This window comes from Doryrhamphus excisus, chromosome 19, assembly GCF_030265055.1.
Source record: "Doryrhamphus excisus isolate RoL2022-K1 chromosome 19, RoL_Dexc_1.0, whole genome shotgun sequence".
Lineage (NCBI taxonomy): Eukaryota > Metazoa > Chordata > Actinopteri > Syngnathiformes > Syngnathidae > Doryrhamphus > Doryrhamphus excisus.
In genome coordinates, this window is record NC_080484.1 from 4,011,857 (window position 1) to 4,038,209 (window position 26,353).

Consider the following 26,353-nt stretch of genomic DNA (forward strand, 5'->3'; position numbering starts at 1 on the left):
TGCTTTTTGCTTGGCTCACACAACCATTGTTCAAAAAATCACTTTATTCGCTCTCAAATGCATTGTGAGCAAAGGATGATACGGCGCGTCATTGTTAACCAGCGGAAGGTGCCAGGAGGCTCATTCCAAGTGTGCCTGACGCAGCTTCTCATCCCGTTCTATCTGCAACAGTTTCGTGTGGCTGAGAAGCACTGCTGTGGAGTTACAGCTAAAATGAGAAAATGTGTTTCTCTCGCTGTGATAATGTATTTCAAGCAACCTATAGGCTTTGTGGTACAAATTTTCTCCATATATGGCACATGTGTGCCACGTCCCAAAAAGCACTCCACTCGCTCAGAGAAGAGCGTTTTGGCACTTATGGAACACATTTAGTGTGATGTGCTTTATTGCTTGGCGCACACCACCATTGTTGGAAAATGCACTTTATTCACTCTCAATAGCATTATGAGCAAAGGACAATACGGCGTGTCATTGTGAGCCAGCGGAAGGTGCCAGGAGGCTCAATCCAAGTGTGCCTGGCGCAGCTTCGCATCCCGTTCTATCTGCAACAGTTCCATTGGTCTGAGAAGCACTACTGTGGAGTTAGAGCAAAAATGAGAAAACGTGTTTCACTCGCTGTTATAATGTATTTCAAGCAACCTATAGGCTTTGTGGTAAAAATCTTCTCCGTATATTGCACATGTGTGCCACGTCCAAAAAGGCACTCCACTTGCTCAGAGAAGAGCGTTTTGGCACTTATGGAACACATTTAGTATGATGTGCTTTATTGCTTGGTGCACACAACCATTGTTCGAAAATGCACTTTATTCACTCTCAATAACATTATGAGCAAAGGATAATACGGCGTGTCGTTGTGAGCCAGCTGAAGGTGCCAGGAGGCTCCATCCAAGTGTGCCTGATGCAGCTTCGCATCCCGTTCTATCTGCAACAGTTTCATGGGTCTGAGAAGCACTGCTGTGGAGTTAGAGCAAAAATGAGAAAACGTGTTTCACTCGCTGTTATAATGTATTTCAAGCGACCTATAGGCTTTGTGGTAAAAATCTTCTCCGTATATGGCACATGTGTGCCACGTCCAAAAAGGCACTCCACTTGCTCAGCGAAGAGCGTTTTGGCACTTATGGAACACATTTAGTGTGATCTGCTTTTTGCTTGGCTCACACAACCATTGTTCAAAAAATCACTTTATTCGCTCTCAAATGCATTGTGAGCAAAGGATGATACGGCGCGTCATTGTTAACCAGCGGAAGGTGCCAGGAGGCTCATTCCAAGTGTGCCTGACGCAGCTTCTCATCCCGTTCTATCTGCAACAGTTTCGTGTGGCTGAGAAGCACTGCTGTGGAGTTACAGCTAAAATGAGAAAATGTGTTTCTCTCGCTGTGATAATGTATTTCAAGCAACCTATAGGCTTTGTGGTACAAATTTTCTCCATATATGGCACATGTGTGCCACGTCCCAAAAAGCACTCCACTCGCTCAGAGAAGAGCGTTTTGGCACTTATGGAACACATTTAGTGTGATGTGCTTTATTGCTTGGCGCACACCACCATTGTTGGAAAATGCACTTTATTCACTCTCAATAGCATTATGAGCAAAGGACAATACGGCGTGTCATTGTGAGCCAGCGGAAGGTGCCAGGAGGCTCAATCCAAGTGTGCCTGGCGCAGCTTCGCATCCCGTTCTATCTGCAACAGTTCCATTGGTCTGAGAAGCACTACTGTGGAGTTAGAGCAAAAATGAGAAAACGTGTTTCACTCGCTGTTATAATGTATTTCAAGCAACCTATAGGCTTTGTGGTAAAAATCTTCTCCGTATATTGCACATGTGTGCCACGTCCAAAAAGGCACTCCACTTGCTCAGAGAAGAGCGTTTTGGCACTTATGGAACACATTTAGTATGATGTGCTTTATTGCTTGGTGCACACAACCATTGTTCGAAAATGCACTTTATTCACTCTCAATAACATTATGAGCAAAGGATAATACGGCGTGTCGTTGTGAGCCAGCTGAAGGTGCCAGGAGGCTCCATCCAAGTGTGCCTGATGCAGCTTCGCATCCCGTTCTATCTGCAACAGTTTCATGGGTCTGAGAAGCACTGCTGTGGAGTTAGAGCAAAAATGAGAAAACGTGTTTCACTCGCTGTTATAATGTATTTCAAGCGACCTATAGGCTTTGTGGTAAAAATCTTCTCCGTATATGGCACATGTGTGCCACGTCCAAAAAGGCACTCCACTTGCTCAGCAAAGAGCGTTTTGGCACTTATGGAACACATTTAGTGTGATGTGCTTTATTGCTTGGCGCACACAACCATTGTTCGAAAATGCACTTTATTCACTCTCAATAGCATTATGAGGAAAGGATAATACGGCGTGTCATTGTGAGCCAGCTGAAAGTGCCAGGAGGCTCAATCCAAGTGTGCCTGATGCGGCTTCGCATCCCGTTCTATCTGCAACAGTTTCATGGGTCTGAGAAGCACTGCTGTGGCGTTAGAGCAAAAATGACAAAAAGTGTTTCACTAGCTGTAATAATGTATTTCAAGCAACCTATAGGCTTTGTGGTAAAAAATCTTCTCCACATATGGCACATGTGTGCCACGTCCAAAAAAGCACTCCACTTGCTCAAAGAAAAGCGTTTTGGCACTTATGGAACACATTTAGTGTGATCTGCTTTATTGCTTGGCTCACACAACCATTGTTCAAAAAAATCACTTTATTCGCTCTCAAATGCATTGTGAGCAAAGGATGATACGGCGCGTCATTGTTAACCAGCGGAAGGTGCCAGGAGGCTCATTCCAAGTGTGCCTGACGCAGCTTCTCATCCCGTTCTATCTGCAACAGTTTCGTGTGGCTGAGAAGCACTGCTGTGGAGTTACAGCTAAAATGAGAAAATGTGTTTCTCTCGCTGTGATAATGTATTTCAAGCAACCTATAGGCTTTGTGGTAAAAATTTTCTCCATATATGGCACATGTGTGCCACGTCCCAAAAAGCACTCCACTCGCTCAGAGAAGAGCGTTTTGGCACTTATGGAACACATTTAGTGTGATGTGCTTTATTGCTTGGCGCACACCACCATTGTTGGAAAATGCACTTTATTCACTCTCAATAGCATTATGAGCAAAGGACAATACGGCGTGTCATTGTGAGCCAGCGGAAGGTGCCAGGAGGCTCAATCCAAGTGTGCCTGGCGCAGCTTCGCATCCCGTTCTATCTGCAACAGTTCCATTGGTCTGAGAAGCACTACTGTGGAGTTAGAGCAAAAATGAGAAAACGTGTTTCACTCGCTGTTATAATGTATTTCAAGCAACCTATAGGCTTTGTGGTAAAAATCTTCTCCGTATATTGCACATGTGTGCCACGTCCAAAAAGGCACTCCACTTGCTCAGAGAAGAGCGTTTTGGCACTTATGGAACACATTTAGTATGATGTGCTTTATTGCTTGGTGCACACAACCATTGTTCGAAAATGCACTTTATTCACTCTCAATAACATTATGAGCAAAGGATAATACGGCGTGTCGTTGTGAGCCAGCTGAAGGTGCCAGGAGGCTCCATCCAAGTGTGCCTGATGCAGCTTCGCATCCCGTTCTATCTGCAACAGTTTCATGGGTCTGAGAAGCACTGCTGTGGAGTTAGAGCAAAAATGAGAAAACGTGTTTCACTCGCTGTTATAATGTATTTCAAGCGACCTATAGGCTTTGTGGTAAAAATCTTCTCCGTATATGGCACATGTGTGCCACGTCCAAAAAGGCACTCCACTTGCTCAGCGAAGAGCGTTTTGGCACTTATGGAACACATTTAGTGTGATGTGCTTTATTGCTTGGCGCACACAACCATTGTTCGAAAATGCACTTTATTCACTCTCAATAGCATTATGAGGAAAGGATAATACGGCGTGTCATTGTGAGCCAGCTGAAAGTGCCAGGAGGCTCAATCCAAGTGTGCCTGATGCGGCTTCGCATCCCGTTCTATCTGCAACAGTTTCATGGGTCTGAGAAGCACTGCTGTGGCGTTAGAGCAAAAATGACAAAAAGTGTTTCACTAGCTGTAATAATGTATTTCAAGCAACCTATAGGCTTTGTGGTAAAAAATCTTCTCCACATATGGCACATGTGTGCCACGTCCAAAAAAGCACTCCACTTGCTCAAAGAAAAGCGTTTTGGCACTTATGGAACACATTTAGTGTGATCTGCTTTATTGCTTGGCTCACACAACCATTGTTCAAAAAAATCACTTTATTCGCTCTCAAATGCATTGTGAGCAAAGGATGATACGGCGCGTCATTGTTAACCAGCGGAAGGTGCCAGGAGGCTCATTCCAAGTGTGCCTGACGCAGCTTCTCATCCCGTTCTATCTGCAACAGTTTCGTGTGGCTGAGAAGCACTGCTGTGGAGTTACAGCTAAAATGAGAAAATGTGTTTCTCTCGCTGTGATAATGTATTTCAAGCAACCTATAGGCTTTGTGGTAAAAATTTTCTCCATATATGGCACATGTGTGCCACGTCCCAAAAAGCACTCCACTCGCTCAGAGAAGAGCGTTTTGGCACTTATGGAACACATTTAGTGTGATGTGCTTTATTGCTTGGCGCACACCACCATTGTTGGAAAATGCACTTTATTCACTCTCAATAGCATTATGAGCAAAGGACAATACGGCGTGTCATTGTGAGCCAGCGGAAGGTGCCAGGAGGCTCAATCCAAGTGTGCCTGGCGCAGCTTCGCATCCCGTTCTATCTGCAACAGTTCCATTGGTCTGAGAAGCACTACTGTGGAGTTAGAGCAAAAATGAGAAAACGTGTTTCACTCGCTGTTATAATGTATTTCAAGCAACCTATAGGCTTTGTGGTAAAAATCTTCTCCGTATATGGCACATGTGTGCCACGTCCAAAAAGGCACTCCACTTGCTCAGCGAAGAGCGTTTTGGCACTTATGGAACACATTTAGTGTGATGTGCTTTATTGCTTGGCGCACACAACCATTGTTCGAAAATGCACTTTATTCACTCTCAATAGCATTATGAGGAAAGGATAATACGGCGTGTCATTGTGAGCCAGCTGAAAGTGCCAGGAGGCTCAATCCAAGTGTGCCTGATGCGGCTTCGCATCCCGTTCTATCTGCAACAGTTTCATGGGTCTGAGAAGCACTGCTGTGGCGTTAGAGCAAAAATGACAAAAAGTGTTTCACTAGCTGTAATAATGTATTTCAAGCAACCTATAGGCTTTGTGGTAAAAAATCTTCTCCACATATGGCACATGTGTGCCACGTCCAAAAAAGCACTCCACTTGCTCAAAGAAAAGCGTTTTGGCACTTATGGAACACATTTAGTGTGATCTGCTTTTTGCTTGGCTCACACAACCATTGTTCAAAAAATCACTTTATTCGCTCTCAAATGCATTGTGAGCAAAGGATGATACGGCGCGTCATTGTTAACCAGCGGAAGGTGCCAGGAGGCTCATTCCAAGTGTGCCTGACGCAGCTTCTCATCCCGTTCTATCTGCAACAGTTTCGTGTGGCTGAGAAGCACTGCTGTGGAGTTACAGCTAAAATGAGAAAATGTGTTTCTCTCGCTGTAATAATGTATTTCAAGCAACCTATAGGCTTTGTGGTAAAAATTTTCTCCATATATGGCACATGTGTGCCACGTCCCAAAAAGCACTCCACTCGCTCAGAGAAGAGCGTTTTGGCACTTATGGAACACATTTAGTGTGATGTGCTTTATTGCTTGGCGCACACCACCATTGTTGGAAAATGCACTTTATTCACTCTCAATAGCATTATGAGCAAAGGACAATACGGCGTGTCATTGTGAGCCAGCGGAAGGTGCCAGGAGGCTCAATCCAAGTGTGCCTGGCGCAGCTTCGCATCCCGTTCTATCTGCAACAGTTCCATTGGTCTGAGAAGCACTGCTGTGGAGTTAGAGCAAAAATGAGAAAACGTGTTTCACTCGCTGTTATAATGTATTTCAAGCGACCTATAGGCTTTGTGGTAAAAATCTTCTCCGTATATGGCACATGTGTGCCACGTCCAAAAAGGCACTCCACTTGCTCAGCGAAGAGCGTTTTGGCACTTATGGAACACATTTAGTGTGATGTGCTTTATTGCTTGGCGCACACAACCATTGTTCGAAAATGCACTTTATTCACTCTCAATAGCATTATGAGGAAAGGATAATACGGCGTGTCATTGTGAGCCAGCTGAAAGTGCCAGGAGGCTCAATCCAAGTGTGCCTGATGCGGCTTTGCATCCCGTTCTATCTGCAGCAGTTTCATGGGTCTGAGAAGCACTGCTGTGGCGTTAGAGCAAAAATGACTAAAAGTGTTTCACTAGCTGTAATAATGTATTTCAAGCAACCTATAGGCTTTGTGGTAAAAAATCTTCTCCACATATGGCACATGTGTGCCACGTCCAAAAAAGCACTCCACTTGCTCAAAGAAAAGCGTTTTGGCACTTATGGAACACATTTAGTGTGATCTGCTTTTTGCTTGGCTCACACAACCATTGTTCAAAAAATCACTTTATTCGCTCTCAAATGCATTGTGAGCAAAGGATGATACGGCGCGTCATTGTTAACCAGCGGAAGGTGCCAGGAGGCTCATTCCAAGTGTGCCTGACGCAGCTTCTCATCCCGTTCTATCTGCAACAGTTTCGTGTGGCTGAGAAGCACTGCTGTGGAGTTACAGCTAAAATGAGAAAATGTGTTTCTCTCGCTGTGATAATGTATTTCAAGCAACCTATAGGCTTTGTGGTACAAATTTTCTCCATATATGGCACATGTGTGCCACGTCCCAAAAAGCACTCCACTCGCTCAGAGAAGAGCGTTTTGGCACTTATGGAACACATTTAGTGTGATGTGCTTTATTGCTTGGCGCACACCACCATTGTTGGAAAATGCACTTTATTCACTCTCAATAGCATTATGAGCAAAGGACAATACGGCGTGTCATTGTGAGCCAGCGGAAGGTGCCAGGAGGCTCAATCCAAGTGTGCCTGGCGCAGCTTCGCATCCCGTTCTATCTGCAACAGTTCCATTGGTCTGAGAAGCACTACTGTGGAGTTAGAGCAAAAATGAGAAAACGTGTTTCACTCGCTGTTATAATGTATTTCAAGCAACCTATAGGCTTTGTGGTAAAAATCTTCTCCGTATATTGCACATGTGTGCCACGTCCAAAAAGGCACTCCACTTGCTCAGAGAAGAGCGTTTTGGCACTTATGGAACACATTTAGTATGATGTGCTTTATTGCTTGGTGCACACAACCATTGTTCGAAAATGCACTTTATTCACTCTCAATAACATTATGAGCAAAGGATAATACGGCGTGTCGTTGTGAGCCAGCTGAAGGTGCCAGGAGGCTCCATCCAAGTGTGCCTGATGCAGCTTCGCATCCCGTTCTATCTGCAACAGTTTCATGGGTCTGAGAAGCACTGCTGTGGAGTTAGAGCAAAAATGAGAAAACGTGTTTCACTCGCTGTTATAATGTATTTCAAGCGACCTATAGGCTTTGTGGTAAAAATCTTCTCCGTATATGGCACATGTGTGCCACGTCCAAAAAGGCACTCCACTTGCTCAGCGAAGAGCGTTTTGGCACTTATGGAACACATTTAGTGTGATCTGCTTTTTGCTTGGCTCACACAACCATTGTTCAAAAAATCACTTTATTCGCTCTCAAATGCATTGTGAGCAAAGGATGATACGGCGCGTCATTGTTAACCAGCGGAAGGTGCCAGGAGGCTCATTCCAAGTGTGCCTGACGCAGCTTCTCATCCCGTTCTATCTGCAACAGTTTCGTGTGGCTGAGAAGCACTGCTGTGGAGTTACAGCTAAAATGAGAAAATGTGTTTCTCTCGCTGTGATAATGTATTTCAAGCAACCTATAGGCTTTGTGGTACAAATTTTCTCCATATATGGCACATGTGTGCCACGTCCCAAAAAGCACTCCACTCGCTCAGAGAAGAGCGTTTTGGCACTTATGGAACACATTTAGTGTGATGTGCTTTATTGCTTGGCGCACACCACCATTGTTGGAAAATGCACTTTATTCACTCTCAATAGCATTATGAGCAAAGGACAATACGGCGTGTCATTGTGAGCCAGCGGAAGGTGCCAGGAGGCTCAATCCAAGTGTGCCTGGCGCAGCTTCGCATCCCGTTCTATCTGCAACAGTTCCATTGGTCTGAGAAGCACTACTGTGGAGTTAGAGCAAAAATGAGAAAACGTGTTTCACTCGCTGTTATAATGTATTTCAAGCAACCTATAGGCTTTGTGGTAAAAATCTTCTCCGTATATTGCACATGTGTGCCACGTCCAAAAAGGCACTCCACTTGCTCAGAGAAGAGCGTTTTGGCACTTATGGAACACATTTAGTATGATGTGCTTTATTGCTTGGTGCACACAACCATTGTTCGAAAATGCACTTTATTCACTCTCAATAACATTATGAGCAAAGGATAATACGGCGTGTCGTTGTGAGCCAGCTGAAGGTGCCAGGAGGCTCCATCCAAGTGTGCCTGATGCAGCTTCGCATCCCGTTCTATCTGCAACAGTTTCATGGGTCTGAGAAGCACTGCTGTGGAGTTAGAGCAAAAATGAGAAAACGTGTTTCACTCGCTGTTATAATGTATTTCAAGCGACCTATAGGCTTTGTGGTAAAAATCTTCTCCGTATATGGCACATGTGTGCCACGTCCAAAAAGGCACTCCACTTGCTCAGCGAAGAGCGTTTTGGCACTTATGGAACACATTTAGTGTGATGTGCTTTATTGCTTGGCGCACACAACCATTGTTCGAAAATGCACTTTATTCACTCTCAATAGCATTATGAGGAAAGGATAATACGGCGTGTCATTGTGAGCCAGCTGAAAGTGCCAGGAGGCTCAATCCAAGTGTGCCTGATGCGGCTTCGCATCCCGTTCTATCTGCAACAGTTTCATGGGTCTGAGAAGCACTGCTGTGGCGTTAGAGCAAAAATGACAAAAAGTGTTTCACTAGCTGTAATAATGTATTTCAAGCAACCTATAGGCTTTGTGGTAAAAAATCTTCTCCACATATGGCACATGTGTGCCACGTCCAAAAAAGCACTCCACTTGCTCAAAGAAAAGCGTTTTGGCACTTATGGAACACATTTAGTGTGATCTGCTTTATTGCTTGGCTCACACAACCATTGTTCAAAAAAATCACTTTATTCGCTCTCAAATGCATTGTGAGCAAAGGATGATACGGCGCGTCATTGTTAACCAGCGGAAGGTGCCAGGAGGCTCATTCCAAGTGTGCCTGACGCAGCTTCTCATCCCGTTCTATCTGCAACAGTTTCGTGTGGCTGAGAAGCACTGCTGTGGAGTTACAGCTAAAATGAGAAAATGTGTTTCTCTCGCTGTGATAATGTATTTCAAGCAACCTATAGGCTTTGTGGTAAAAATTTTCTCCATATATGGCACATGTGTGCCACGTCCCAAAAAGCACTCCACTCGCTCAGAGAAGAGCGTTTTGGCACTTATGGAACACATTTAGTGTGATGTGCTTTATTGCTTGGCGCACACCACCATTGTTGGAAAATGCACTTTATTCACTCTCAATAGCATTATGAGCAAAGGACAATACGGCGTGTCATTGTGAGCCAGCGGAAGGTGCCAGGAGGCTCAATCCAAGTGTGCCTGGCGCAGCTTCGCATCCCGTTCTATCTGCAACAGTTCCATTGGTCTGAGAAGCACTACTGTGGAGTTAGAGCAAAAATGAGAAAACGTGTTTCACTCGCTGTTATAATGTATTTCAAGCAACCTATAGGCTTTGTGGTAAAAATCTTCTCCGTATATGGCACATGTGTGCCACGTCCAAAAAGGCACTCCACTTGCTCAGCGAAGAGCGTTTTGGCACTTATGGAACACATTTAGTGTGATGTGCTTTATTGCTTGGCGCACACAACCATTGTTCGAAAATGCACTTTATTCACTCTCAATAGCATTATGAGGAAAGGATAATACGGCGTGTCATTGTGAGCCAGCTGAAAGTGCCAGGAGGCTCAATCCAAGTGTGCCTGATGCGGCTTCGCATCCCGTTCTATCTGCAACAGTTTCATGGGTCTGAGAAGCACTGCTGTGGCGTTAGAGCAAAAATGACAAAAAGTGTTTCACTAGCTGTAATAATGTATTTCAAGCAACCTATAGGCTTTGTGGTAAAAAATCTTCTCCACATATGGCACATGTGTGCCACGTCCAAAAAAGCACTCCACTTGCTCAAAGAAAAGCGTTTTGGCACTTATGGAACACATTTAGTGTGATCTGCTTTTTGCTTGGCTCACACAACCATTGTTCAAAAAATCACTTTATTCGCTCTCAAATGCATTGTGAGCAAAGGATGATACGGCGCGTCATTGTTAACCAGCGGAAGGTGCCAGGAGGCTCATTCCAAGTGTGCCTGACGCAGCTTCTCATCCCGTTCTATCTGCAACAGTTTCGTGTGGCTGAGAAGCACTGCTGTGGAGTTACAGCTAAAATGAGAAAATGTGTTTCTCTCGCTGTAATAATGTATTTCAAGCAACCTATAGGCTTTGTGGTAAAAATTTTCTCCATATATGGCACATGTGTGCCACGTCCCAAAAAGCACTCCACTCGCTCAGAGAAGAGCGTTTTGGCACTTATGGAACACATTTAGTGTGATGTGCTTTATTGCTTGGCGCACACCACCATTGTTGGAAAATGCACTTTATTCACTCTCAATAGCATTATGAGCAAAGGACAATACGGCGTGTCATTGTGAGCCAGCGGAAGGTGCCAGGAGGCTCAATCCAAGTGTGCCTGGCGCAGCTTCGCATCCCGTTCTATCTGCAACAGTTCCATTGGTCTGAGAAGCACTGCTGTGGAGTTAGAGCAAAAATGAGAAAACGTGTTTCACTCGCTGTTATAATGTATTTCAAGCGACCTATAGGCTTTGTGGTAAAAATCTTCTCCGTATATGGCACATGTGTGCCACGTCCAAAAAGGCACTCCACTTGCTCAGCGAAGAGCGTTTTGGCACTTATGGAACACATTTAGTGTGATGTGCTTTATTGCTTGGCGCACACAACCATTGTTCGAAAATGCACTTTATTCACTCTCAATAGCATTATGAGGAAAGGATAATACGGCGTGTCATTGTGAGCCAGCTGAAAGTGCCAGGAGGCTCAATCCAAGTGTGCCTGATGCGGCTTTGCATCCCGTTCTATCTGCAGCAGTTTCATGGGTCTGAGAAGCACTGCTGTGGCGTTAGAGCAAAAATGACTAAAAGTGTTTCACTAGCTGTAATAATGTATTTCAAGCAACCTATAGGCTTTGTGGTAAAAAATCTTCTCCACATATGGCACATGTGTGCCACGTCCAAAAAAGCACTCCACTTGCTCAAAGAAAAGCGTTTTGGCACTTATGGAACACATTTAGTGTGATCTGCTTTTTGCTTGGCTCACACAACCATTGTTCAAAAAATCACTTTATTCGCTCTCAAATGCATTGTGAGCAAAGGATGATACGGCGCGTCATTGTTAACCAGCGGAAGGTGCCAGGAGGCTCATTCCAAGTGTGCCTGACGCAGCTTCTCATCCCGTTCTATCTGCAACAGATTCGTGTGGCTGAGAAGCACTGCTGTGGAGTTACAGCTAAAATGAGAAAATGTGTTTCTCTTGCTGTGATAATGTATTTCAAGCAACCTATAGGCTTTGTGGTACAAATTTTCTCCATATATGGCACATGTGTGCCACGTCCCAAAAAGCACTCCACTCGCTCAGAGAAGAGCGTTTTGGCACTTATGGAACACATTTAGTGTGATGTGCTTTATTGCTTGGCGCACACCACCATTGTTGGAAAATGCACTTTATTCACTCTCAATAGCATTATGAGCAAAGGACAATACGGCGTGTCATTGTGAGCCAGCGGAAGGTGCCAGGAGGCTCAATCCAAGTGTGCCTGGCGCAGCTTCGCATCCCGTTCTATCTGCAACAGTTCCATTGGTCTGAGAAGCACTACTGTGGAGTTAGAGCAAAAATGAGAAAACGTGTTTCACTCGCTGTTATAATGTATTTCAAGCAACCTATAGGCTTTGTGGTAAAAATCTTCTCCGTATATTGCACATGTGTGCCACGTCCAAAAAGGCACTCCACTTGCTCAGAGAAGAGCGTTTTGGCACTTATGGAACACATTTAGTATGATGTGCTTTATTGCTTGGTGCACACAACCATTGTTCGAAAATGCACTTTATTCACTCTCAATAACATTATGAGCAAAGGATAATACGGCGTGTCGTTGTGAGCCAGCTGAAGGTGCCAGGAGGCTCCATCCAAGTGTGCCTGATGCAGCTTCGCATCCCGTTCTATCTGCAACAGTTTCATGGGTCTGAGAAGCACTGCTGTGGAGTTAGAGCAAAAATGAGAAAACGTGTTTCACTCGCTGTTATAATGTATTTCAAGCGACCTATAGGCTTTGTGGTAAAAATCTTCTCCGTATATGGCACATGTGTGCCACGTCCAAAAAGGCACTCCACTTGCTCAGCGAAGAGCGTTTTGGCACTTATGGAACACATTTAGTGTGATGTGCTTTATTGCTTGGCGCACACAACCATTGTTCGAAAATGCACTTTATTCACTCTCAATAGCATTATGAGGAAAGGATAATACGGCGTGTCATTGTGAGCCAGCTGAAAGTGCCAGGAGGCTCAATCCAAGTGTGCCTGATGCGGCTTCGCATCCCGTTCTATCTGCAACAGTTTCATGGGTCTGAGAAGCACTGCTGTGGCGTTAGAGCAAAAATGACAAAAAGTGTTTCACTAGCTGTAATAATGTATTTCAAGCAACCTATAGGCTTTGTGGTAAAAAATCTTCTCCACATATGGCACATGTGTGCCACGTCCAAAAAAGCACTCCACTTGCTCAAAGAAAAGCGTTTTGGCACTTATGGAACACATTTAGTGTGATCTGCTTTATTGCTTGGCTCACACAACCATTGTTCAAAAAAATCACTTTATTCGCTCTCAAATGCATTGTGAGCAAAGGATGATACGGCGCGTCATTGTTAACCAGCGGAAGGTGCCAGGAGGCTCATTCCAAGTGTGCCTGACGCAGCTTCTCATCCCGTTCTATCTGCAACAGTTTCGTGTGGCTGAGAAGCACTGCTGTGGAGTTACAGCTAAAATGAGAAAATGTGTTTCTCTCGCTGTGATAATGTATTTCAAGCAACCTATAGGCTTTGTGGTAAAAATTTTCTCCATATATGGCACATGTGTGCCACGTCCCAAAAAGCACTCCACTCGCTCAGAGAAGAGCGTTTTGGCACTTATGGAACACATTTAGTGTGATGTGCTTTATTGCTTGGCGCACACCACCATTGTTGGAAAATGCACTTTATTCACTCTCAATAGCATTATGAGCAAAGGACAATACGGCGTGTCATTGTGAGCCAGCGGAAGGTGCCAGGAGGCTCAATCCAAGTGTGCCTGGCGCAGCTTCGCATCCCGTTCTATCTGCAACAGTTCCATTGGTCTGAGAAGCACTACTGTGGAGTTAGAGCAAAAATGAGAAAACGTGTTTCACTCGCTGTTATAATGTATTTCAAGCAACCTATAGGCTTTGTGGTAAAAATCTTCTCCGTATATTGCACATGTGTGCCACGTCCAAAAAGGCACTCCACTTGCTCAGAGAAGAGCGTTTTGGCACTTATGGAACACATTTAGTATGATGTGCTTTATTGCTTGGTGCACACAACCATTGTTCGAAAATGCACTTTATTCACTCTCAATAACATTATGAGCAAAGGATAATACGGCGTGTCGTTGTGAGCCAGCTGAAGGTGCCAGGAGGCTCCATCCAAGTGTGCCTGATGCAGCTTCGCATCCCGTTCTATCTGCAACAGTTTCATGGGTCTGAGAAGCACTGCTGTGGAGTTAGAGCAAAAATGAGAAAACGTGTTTCACTCGCTGTTATAATGTATTTCAAGCGACCTATAGGCTTTGTGGTAAAAATCTTCTCCGTATATGGCACATGTGTGCCACGTCCAAAAAGGCACTCCACTTGCTCAGCGAAGAGCGTTTTGGCACTTATGGAACACATTTAGTGTGATGTGCTTTATTGCTTGGCGCACACAACCATTGTTCGAAAATGCACTTTATTCACTCTCAATAGCATTATGAGGAAAGGATAATACGGCGTGTCATTGTGAGCCAGCTGAAAGTGCCAGGAGGCTCAATCCAAGTGTGCCTGATGCGGCTTCGCATCCCGTTCTATCTGCAACAGTTTCATGGGTCTGAGAAGCACTGCTGTGGCGTTAGAGCAAAAATGACAAAAAGTGTTTCACTAGCTGTAATAATGTATTTCAAGCAACCTATAGGCTTTGTGGTAAAAAATCTTCTCCACATATGGCACATGTGTGCCACGTCCAAAAAAGCACTCCACTTGCTCAAAGAAAAGCGTTTTGGCACTTATGGAACACATTTAGTGTGATCTGCTTTATTGCTTGGCTCACACAACCATTGTTCAAAAAAATCACTTTATTCGCTCTCAAATGCATTGTGAGCAAAGGATGATACGGCGCGTCATTGTTAACCAGCGGAAGGTGCCAGGAGGCTCATTCCAAGTGTGCCTGACGCAGCTTCTCATCCCGTTCTATCTGCAACAGTTTCGTGTGGCTGAGAAGCACTGCTGTGGAGTTACAGCTAAAATGAGAAAATGTGTTTCTCTCGCTGTGATAATGTATTTCAAGCAACCTATAGGCTTTGTGGTAAAAATTTTCTCCATATATGGCACATGTGTGCCACGTCCCAAAAAGCACTCCACTCGCTCAGAGAAGAGCGTTTTGGCACTTATGGAACACATTTAGTGTGATGTGCTTTATTGCTTGGCGCACACCACCATTGTTGGAAAATGCACTTTATTCACTCTCAATAGCATTATGAGCAAAGGACAATACGGCGTGTCATTGTGAGCCAGCGGAAGGTGCCAGGAGGCTCAATCCAAGTGTGCCTGGCGCAGCTTCGCATCCCGTTCTATCTGCAACAGTTCCATTGGTCTGAGAAGCACTACTGTGGAGTTAGAGCAAAAATGAGAAAACGTGTTTCACTCGCTGTTATAATGTATTTCAAGCAACCTATAGGCTTTGTGGTAAAAATCTTCTCCGTATATGGCACATGTGTGCCACGTCCAAAAAGGCACTCCACTTGCTCAGCGAAGAGCGTTTTGGCACTTATGGAACACATTTAGTGTGATGTGCTTTATTGCTTGGCGCACACAACCATTGTTCGAAAATGCACTTTATTCACTCTCAATAGCATTATGAGGAAAGGATAATACGGCGTGTCATTGTGAGCCAGCTGAAAGTGCCAGGAGGCTCAATCCAAGTGTGCCTGATGCGGCTTCGCATCCCGTTCTATCTGCAACAGTTTCATGGGTCTGAGAAGCACTGCTGTGGCGTTAGAGCAAAAATGACAAAAAGTGTTTCACTAGCTGTAATAATGTATTTCAAGCAACCTATAGGCTTTGTGGTAAAAAATCTTCTCCACATATGGCACATGTGTGCCACGTCCAAAAAAGCACTCCACTTGCTCAAAGAAAAGCGTTTTGGCACTTATGGAACACATTTAGTGTGATCTGCTTTTTGCTTGGCTCACACAACCATTGTTCAAAAAATCACTTTATTCGCTCTCAAATGCATTGTGAGCAAAGGATGATACGGCGCGTCATTGTTAACCAGCGGAAGGTGCCAGGAGGCTCATTCCAAGTGTGCCTGACGCAGCTTCTCATCCCGTTCTATCTGCAACAGTTTCGTGTGGCTGAGAAGCACTGCTGTGGAGTTACAGCTAAAATGAGAAAATGTGTTTCTCTCGCTGTAATAATGTATTTCAAGCAACCTATAGGCTTTGTGGTAAAAATTTTCTCCATATATGGCACATGTGTGCCACGTCCCAAAAAGCACTCCACTCGCTCAGAGAAGAGCGTTTTGGCACTTATGGAACACATTTAGTGTGATGTGCTTTATTGCTTGGCGCACACCACCATTGTTGGAAAATGCACTTTATTCACTCTCAATAGCATTATGAGCAAAGGACAATACGGCGTGTCATTGTGAGCCAGCGGAAGGTGCCAGGAGGCTCAATCCAAGTGTGCCTGGCGCAGCTTCGCATCCCGTTCTATCTGCAACAGTTCCATTGGTCTGAGAAGCACTGCTGTGGAGTTAGAGCAAAAATGAGAAAACGTGTTTCACTCGCTGTTATAATGTATTTCAAGCGACCTATAGGCTTTGTGGTAAAAATCTTCTCCGTATATGGCACATGTGTGCCACGTCCAAAAAGGCACTCCACTTGCTCAGCGAAGAGCGTTTTGGCACTTATGGAACACATTTAGTGTGATGTGCTTTATTGCTTGGCGCACACAACCATTGTTCGAAAATGCACTTTATTCACTCTCAATAGCATTATGAGGAAAGGATAATACGGCGTGTCATTGTGAGCCAGCTGAAAGTGCCAGGAGGCTCAATCCAAGTGTGCCTGATGCGGCTTTGCATCCCGTTCTATCTGCAGCAGTTTCATGGGTCTGAGAAGCACTGCTGTGGCGTTAGAGCAAAAATGACTAAAAGTGTTTCACTAGCTGTAATAATGTATTTCAAGCAACCTATAGGCTTTGTGGTAAAAAATCTTCTCCACATATGGCACATGTGTGCCACGTCCAAAAAAGCACTCCACTTGCTCAAAGAAAAGCGTTTTGGCACTTATGGAACACATTTAGTGTGATCTGCTTTTTGCTTGGCTCACACAACCATTGTTCAAAAAATCACTTTATTCGCTCTCAAATGCATTGTGAGCAAAGGATGATACGGCGCGTCATTGTTAACCAGCGGAAGGTGCCAGGAGGCTCATTCCAAGTGTGCCTGACGCAGCTTCTCATCCCGTTCTATCTGCAACAGTTTCGTGTGGCTGAGAAGCACTGCTGTGGAGTTACAGCTAAAATGAGAAAATGTGTTTCTCTCGCTGTGATAATGTATTTCAAGCAACCTATAGGCTTTGTGGTACAAATTTTCTCCATATATGGCACATGTGTGCCACGTCCCAAAAAGCACTCCACTCGCTCAGAGAAGAGCGTTTTGGCACTTATGGAACACATTTAGTGTGATGTGCTTTATTGCTTGGCGCACACCACCATTGTTGGAAAATGCACTTTATTCACTCTCAATAGCATTATGAGCAAAGGACAATACGGCGTGTCATTGTGAGCCAGCGGAAGGTGCCAGGAGGCTCAATCCAAGTGTGCCTGGCGCAGCTTCGCATCCCGTTCTATCTGCAACAGTTCCATTGGTCTGAGAAGCACTACTGTGGAGTTAGAGCAAAAATGAGAAAACGTGTTTCACTCGCTGTTATAATGTATTTCAAGCAACCTATAGGCTTTGTGGTAAAAATCTTCTCCGTATATTGCACATGTGTGCCACGTCCAAAAAGGCACTCCACTTGCTCAGAGAAGAGCGTTTTGGCACTTATGGAACACATTTAGTATGATGTGCTTTATTGCTTGGTGCACACAACCATTGTTCGAAAATGCACTTTATTCACTCTCAATAACATTATGAGCAAAGGATAATACGGCGTGTCGTTGTGAGCCAGCTGAAGGTGCCAGGAGGCTCCATCCAAGTGTGCCTGATGCAGCTTCGCATCCCGTTCTATCTGCAACAGTTTCATGGGTCTGAGAAGCACTGCTGTGGAGTTAGAGCAAAAATGAGAAAACGTGTTTCACTCGCTGTTATAATGTATTTCAAGCGACCTATAGGCTTTGTGGTAAAAATCTTCTCCGTATATGGCACATGTGTGCCACGTCCAAAAAGGCACTCCACTTGCTCAGCGAAGAGCGTTTTGGCACTTATGGAACACATTTAGTGTGATGTGCTTTATTGCTTGGCGCACACAACCATTGTTCGAAAATGCACTTTATTCACTCTCAATAGCATTATGAGGAAAGGATAATACGGCGTGTCATTGTGAGCCAGCTGAAAGTGCCAGGAGGCTCAATCCAAGTGTGCCTGATGCGGCTTCGCATCCCGTTCTATCTGCAACAGTTTCATGGGTCTGAGAAGCACTGCTGTGGCGTTAGAGCAAAAATGACAAAAAGTGTTTCACTAGCTGTAATAATGTATTTCAAGCAACCTATAGGCTTTGTGGTAAAAAATCTTCTCCACATATGGCACATGTGTGCCACGTCCAAAAAAGCACTCCACTTGCTCAAAGAAAAGCGTTTTGGCACTTATGGAACACATTTAGTGTGATCTGCTTTATTGCTTGGCTCACACAACCATTGTTCAAAAAAATCACTTTATTCGCTCTCAAATGCATTGTGAGCAAAGGATGATACGGCGCGTCATTGTTAACCAGCGGAAGGTGCCAGGAGGCTCATTCCAAGTGTGCCTGACGCAGCTTCTCATCCCGTTCTATCTGCAACAGTTTCGTGTGGCTGAGAAGCACTGCTGTGGAGTTACAGCTAAAATGAGAAAATGTGTTTCTCTCGCTGTGATAATGTATTTCAAGCAACCTATAGGCTTTGTGGTAAAAATTTTCTCCATATATGGCACATGTGTGCCACGTCCCAAAAAGCACTCCACTCGCTCAGAGAAGAGCGTTTTGGCACTTATGGAACACATTTAGTGTGATGTGCTTTATTGCTTGGCGCACACCACCATTGTTGGAAAATGCACTTTATTCACTCTCAATAGCATTATGAGCAAAGGACAATACGGCGTGTCATTGTGAGCCAGCGGAAGGTGCCAGGAGGCTCAATCCAAGTGTGCCTGGCGCAGCTTCGCATCCCGTTCTATCTGCAACAGTTCCATTGGTCTGAGAAGCACTACTGTGGAGTTAGAGCAAAAATGAGAAAACGTGTTTCACTCGCTGTTATAATGTATTTCAAGCAACCTATAGGCTTTGTGGTAAAAATCTTCTCCGTATATTGCACATGTGTGCCACGTCCAAAAAGGCACTCCACTTGCTCAGAGAAGAGCGTTTTGGCACTTATGGAACACATTTAGTATGATGTGCTTTATTGCTTGGTGCACACAACCATTGTTCGAAAATGCACTTTATTCACTCTCAATAACATTATGAGCAAAGGATAATACGGCGTGTCGTTGTGAGCCAGCTGAAGGTGCCAGGAGGCTCCATCCAAGTGTGCCTGATGCAGCTTCGCATCCCGTTCTATCTGCAACAGTTTCATGGGTCTGAGAAGCACTGCTGTGGAGTTAGAGCAAAAATGAGAAAACGTGTTTCACTCGCTGTTATAATGTATTTCAAGCGACCTATAGGCTTTGTGGTAAAAATCTTCTCCGTATATGGCACATGTGTGCCACGTCCAAAAAGGCACTCCACTTGCTCAGCGAAGAGCGTTTTGGCACTTATGGAACACATTTAGTGTGATGTGCTTTATTGCTTGGCGCACACAACCATTGTTCGAAAATGCACTTTATTCACTCTCAATAGCATTATGAGGAAAGGATAATACGGCGTGTCATTGTGAGCCAGCTGAAAGTGCCAGGAGGCTCAATCCAAGTGTGCCTGATGCGGCTTCGCATCCCGTTCTATCTGCAACAGTTTCATGGGTCTGAGAAGCACTGCTGTGGCGTTAGAGCAAAAATGACAAAAAGTGTTTCACTAGCTGTAATAATGTATTTCAAGCAACCTATAGGCTTTGTGGTAAAAAATCTTCTCCACATATGGCACATGTGTGCCACGTCCAAAAAAGCACTCCACTTGCTCAAAGAAAAGCGTTTTGGCACTTATGGAACACATTTAGTGTGATCTGCTTTATTGCTTGGCTCACACAACCATTGTTCAAAAAAATCACTTTATTCGCTCTCAAATGCATTGTGAGCAAAGGATGATACGGCGCGTCATTGTTAACCAGCGGAAGGTGCCAGGAGGCTCATTCCAAGTGTGCCTGACGCAGCTTCTCATCCCGTTCTATCTGCAACAGTTTCGTGTGGCTGAGAAGCACTGCTGTGGAGTTACAGCTAAAATGAGAAAATGTGTTTCTCTCGCTGTGATAATGTATTTCAAGCAACCTATAGGCTTTGTGGTAAAAATTTTCTCCATATATGGCACATGTGTGCCACGTCCCAAAAAGCACTCCACTCGCTCAGAGAAGAGCGTTTTGGCACTTATGGAACACATTTAGTGTGATGTGCTTTATTGCTTGGCGCACACCACCATTGTTGGAAAATGCACTTTATTCACTCTCAATAGCATTATGAGCAAAGGACAATACGGCGTGTCATTGTGAGCCAGCGGAAGGTGCCAGGAGGCTCAATCCAAGTGTGCCTGGCGCAGCTTCGCATCCCGTTCTATCTGCAACAGTTCCATTGGTCTGAGAAGCACTACTGTGGAGTTAGAGCAAAAATGAGAAAACGTGTTTCACTCGCTGTTATAATGTATTTCAAGCAACCTATAGGCTTTGTGGTAAAAATCTTCTCCGTATATGGCACATGTGTGCCACGTCCAAAAAGGCACTCCACTTGCTCAGCGAAGAGCGTTTTGGCACTTATGGAACACATTTAGTGTGATGTGCTTTATTGCTTGGCGCACACAACCATTGTTCGAAAATGCACTTTATTCACTCTCAATAGCATTATGAGGAAAGGATAATACGGCGTGTCATTGTGAGCCAGCTGAAAGTGCCAGGAGGCTCAATCCAAGTGTGCCTGATGCGGCTTCGCATCCCGTTCTATCTGCAACAGTTTCATGGGTCTGAGAAGCACTGCTGTGGCGTTAGAGCAAAAATGAGAAAACGTGTTTCACTCGCTGTTATAATGTATTTCAAGCGACCTATAGGCTTTGTGGTAAAAATCTTCTCCGTATATGGCACATGTGTGCCACGTCCAAAAAGGCACTCCACTTGCTCAGCGAAGAGCGTTTTGGCACTTATGGAACACATTTAGTGTGATGTGCTTTATTGCTTGGCGCACACAACCATTGTTCGAAAATGCACTTTATTCACTCTCAATAGCATTATGAGGAAAGGATAATACGGCGTGTCATTGTGAGCCAGCTGAAAGTGCCAGGAGGCTCAATCCAAGTGTGCCTGATGCGGCTTCGCATCCCGTTCTATCTGCAACAGTTTCATGGGTCTGAGAAGCACTGCTGTGGCGTTAGAGCAAAAATGACAAAAAGTGTTTCACTAGCTGTAATAATGTATTTCAAGCAACCTATAGGCTTTGTGGTAAAAAATCTTCTCCACATATGGCACATGTGTGCCACGTCCAAAAAAGCACTCCACTTGCTCAAAGAAAAGCGTTTTGGCACTTATGGAACACATTTAGTGTGATCTGCTTTATTGCTTGGCTCACACAACCATTGTTCAAAAAAATCACTTTATTCGCTCTCAAATGCATTGTGAGCAAAGGATGATATGGCGCGTCATTGTTAACCAGCGGAAGGTGCCAGGAGGCTCATTCCAAGTGTGCCTGACGCAACTTCTCATCCCGTTCTATCTGCAACAGTTTCGTGTGGCTGAGAAGCACTGCTGTGGAGTTACAGCTAAAATGAGAAAATGTGTTTCTCTCGCTGTGATAATGTATTTCAAGCAACCTATAGGCTTTGTGGTAAAAATTTTCTCCATATATGGCACATGTGTGCCACGTCCCAAAAAGCACTCCACTCGCTCAGAGAAGAGCGTTTTGGCACTTATGGAACACATTTAGTGTGATGTGCTTTATTGCTTGGCGCACACCACCATTGTTGGAAAATGCACTTTATTCACTCTCAATAGCATTATGAGCAAAGGACAATACGGCGTGTCATTGTGAGCCAGCGGAAGGTGCCAGGAGGCTCAATCCAAGTGTGCCTGGCGCAGCTTCGCATCCCGTTCTATCTGCAACAGTTCCATTGGTCTGAGAAGCACTACTGTGGAGTTAGAGCAAAAATGAGAAAACGTGTTTCACTCGCTGTTATAATGTATTTCAAGCAACCTATAGGCTTTGTGGTAAAAATCTTCTCCGTATATGGCACATGTGTGCCACGTCCAAAAAGGCACTCCACTTGCTCAGCGAAGAGCGTTTTGGCACTTATGGAACACATTTAGTGTGATGTGCTTTATTGCTTGGCGCACACAACCATTGTTCGAAAATGCACTTTATTCACTCTCAATAGCATTATGAGGAAAGGATAATACGGCGTGTCATTGTGAGCCAGCTGAAAGTGCCAGGAGGCTCAATCCAAGTGTGCCTGATGCGGCTTCGCATCCCGTTCTATCTGCAACAGTTTCATGGGTCTGAGAAGCACTGCTGTGGCGTTAGAGCAAAAATGACAAAAAGTGTTTCACTAGCTGTAATAATGTATTTCAAGCAACCTATAGGCTTTGTGGTAAAAAATCTTCTCCACATATGGCACATGTGTGCCACGTCCAAAAAAGCACTCCACTTGCTCAAAGAAAAGCGTTTTGGCACTTATGGAACACATTTAGTGTGATCTGCTTTTTGCTTGGCTCACACAACCATTGTTCAAAAAATCACTTTATTCGCTCTCAAATGCATTGTGAGCAAAGGATGATACGGCGCGTCATTGTTAACCAGCGGAAGGTGCCAGGAGGCTCATTCCAAGTGTGCCTGACGCAGCTTCTCATCCCGTTCTATCTGCAACAGTTTCGTGTGGCTGAGAAGCACTGCTGTGGAGTTACAGCTAAAATGAGAAAATGTGTTTCTCTCGCTGTAATAATGTATTTCAAGCAACCTATAGGCTTTGTGGTAAAAATTTTCTCCATATATGGCACATGTGTGCCACGTCCCAAAAAGCACTCCACTCGCTCAGAGAAGAGCGTTTTGGCACTTATGGAACACATTTAGTGTGATGTGCTTTATTGCTTGGCGCACACCACCATTGTTGGAAAATGCACTTTATTCACTCTCAATAGCATTATGAGCAAAGGACAATACGGCGTGTCATTGTGAGCCAGCGGAAGGTGCCAGGAGGCTCAATCCAAGTGTGCCTGGCGCAGCTTCGCATCCCGTTCTATCTGCAACAGTTCCATTGGTCTGAGAAGCACTGCTGTGGAGTTAGAGCAAAAATGAGAAAACGTGTTTCACTCGCTGTTATAATGTATTTCAAGCGACCTATAGGCTTTGTGGTAAAAATCTTCTCCGTATATGGCACATGTGTGCCACGTCCAAAAAGGCACTCCACTTGCTCAGCGAAGAGCGTTTTGGCACTTATGGAACACATTTAGTGTGATGTGCTTTATTGCTTGGCGCACACAACCATTGTTCGAAAATGCACTTTATTCACTCTCAATAGCATTATGAGGAAAGGATAATACGGCGTGTCATTGTGAGCCAGCTGAAAGTGCCAGGAGGCTCAATCCAAGTGTGCCTGATGCGGCTTCGCATCCCGTTCTATCTGCAGCAGTTTCATGGGTCTGAGAAGCACTGCTGTGGCGTTAGAGCAAAAATGACTAAAAGTGTTTCACTAGCTGTAATAATGTATTTCAAGCAACCTATAGGCTTTGTGGTAAAAAATCTTCTCCACATATGGCACATGTGTGCCACGTCCAAAAAAGCACTCCACTTGCTCAAAGAAAAGCGTTTTGGCACTTATGGAACACATTTAGTGTGATCTGCTTTTTGCTTGGCTCACACAACCATTGTTCAAAAAATCACTTTATTCGCTCTCAAATGCATTGTAAGCAAAGGATGATACGGCGCGTCATTGTTAACCAGCGGAAGGTGCCAGGAGGCTCATTCCAAGTGTGCCTGACGCAGCTTCTCATCCCGTTCTATCTGCAACAGTTTCGTGTGGCTGAGAAGCACTGCTGTGGAGTTACAGCTAAAATGAGAAAATGTGTTTCTCTCGCTGTGATAATGTATTTCAAGCAACCTATAGGCTTTGTGGTACAAATTTTCTCCATATATGGCACATGTGTGCCACGTCCCAAAAAGCACTCCACTCGCTCAGAGAAGAGCGTTTTGGCACTTATGGAACACATTTAGTGTGATGTGCTTTATTGCTTGGCGCACACCACCATTGTTGGAAAATGCACTTTATTCACTCTCAATAGCATTATGAGCAAAGGACAATACGGCGTGTCATTGTGAGCCAGCGGAAGGTGCCAGGAGGCTCAATCCAAGTGTGCCTGGCGCAGCTTCGCATCCCGTTCTATCTGCAACAGTTCCATTGGTCTGAGAAGCACTACTGTGGAGTTAGAGCAAAAATGAGAAAACGTGTTTCACTCGCTGTTATAATGTATTTCAAGCAACCTATAGGCTTTGTGGTAAAAATCTTCTCCGTATATTGCACATGTGTGCCACGTCCAAAAAGGCACTCCACTTGCTCAGAGAAGAGCGTTTTGGCACTTATGGAACACATTTAGTATGATGTGCTTTATTGCTTGGTGCACACAACCATTGTTCGAAAATGCACTTTATTCACTCTCAATAACATTATGAGCAAAGGATAATACGGCGTGTCGTTGTGAGCCAGCTGAAGGTGCCAGGAGGCTCCATCCAAGTGTGCCTGATGCAGCTTCGCATCCCGTTCTATCTGCAACAGTTTCATGGGTCTGAGAAGCACTGCTGTGGAGTTAGAGCAAAAATGAGAAAACGTGTTTCACTCGCTGTTATAATGTATTTCAAGCGACCTATAGGCTTTGTGGTAAAAATCTTCTCCGTATATGGCACATGTGTGCCACGTCCAAAAAGGCACTCCACTTGCTCAGCGAAGAGCGTTTTGGCACTTATGGAACACATTTAGTGTGATGTGCTTTATTGCTTGGCGCACACAACCATTGTTCGAAAATGCACTTTATTCACTCTCAATAGCATTATGAGGAAAGGATAATACGGCGTGTCATTGTGAGCCAGCTGAAAGTGCCAGGAGGCTCAATCCAAGTGTGCCTGATGCGGCTTCGCATCCCGTTCTATCTGCAACAGTTTCATGGGTCTGAGAAGCACTGCTGTGGCGTTAGAGCAAAAATGACAAAAAGTGTTTCACTAGCTGTAATAATGTATTTCAAGCAACCTATAGGCTTTGTGGTAAAAAATCTTCTCCACATATGGCACATGTGTGCCACGTCCAAAAAAGCACTCCACTTGCTCAAAGAAAAGCGTTTTGGCACTTATGGAACACATTTAGTGTGATCTGCTTTATTGCTTGGCTCACACAACCATTGTTCAAAAAAATCACTTTATTCGCTCTCAAATGCATTGTGAGCAAAGGATGATACGGCGCGTCATTGTTAACCAGCGGAAGGTGCCAGGAGGCTCATTCCAAGTGTGCCTGACGCAGCTTCTCATCCCGTTCTATCTGCAACAGTTTCGTGTGGCTGAGAAGCACTGCTGTGGAGTTACAGCTAAAATGAGAAAATGTGTTTCTCTCGCTGTGATAATGTATTTCAAGCAACCTATAGGCTTTGTGGTAAAAATTTTCTCCATATATGGCACATGTGTGCCACGTCCCAAAAAGCACTCCACTCGCTCAGAGAAGAGCGTTTTGGCACTTATGGAACACATTTAGTGTGATGTGCTTTATTGCTTGGCGCACACCACCATTGTTGGAAAATGCACTTTATTCACTCTCAATAGCATTATGAGCAAAGGACAATACGGCGTGTCATTGTGAGCCAGCTGAAAGTGCCAGGAGGCTCAATCCAAGTGTGCCTGATGCGGCTTCGCATCCCGTTCTATCTGCAACAGTTTCATTGGTCTGAGAAGCACTACTGTGGAGTTAGAGCAAAAATGAGAAAACGTGTTTCACTCGCTGTTATAATGTATTTCAAGCAACCTATAGGCTTTGTGGTAAAAATCTTCTCCGTATATTGCACATGTGTGCCACGTCCAAAAAGGCACTCCACTTGCTCAGAGAAGAGCGTTTTGGCACTTATGGAACACATTTAGTATGATGTGCTTTATTGCTTGGTGCACACAACCATTGTTCGAAAATGCACTTTATTCACTCTCAATAACATTATGAGCAAAGGATAATACGGCGTGTCGTTGTGAGCCAGCTGAAGGTGCCAGGAGGCTCCATCCAAGTGTGCCTGATGCAGCTTCGCATCCCGTTCTATCTGCAACAGTTTCATGGGTCTGAGAAGCACTGCTGTGGAGTTAGAGCAAAAATGAGAAAACGTGTTTCACTCGCTGTTATAATGTATTTCAAGCGACCTATAGGCTTTGTGGTAAAAATCTTCTCCGTATATGGCACATGTGTGCCACGTCCAAAAAGGCACTCCACTTGCTCAGCGAAGAGCGTTTTGGCACTTATGGAACACATTTAGTGTGATGTGCTTTATTGCTTGGCGCACACAACCATTGTTCGAAAATGCACTTTATTCACTCTCAATAGCATTATGAGGAAAGGATAATACGGCGTGTCATTGTGAGCCAGCTGAAAGTGCCAGGA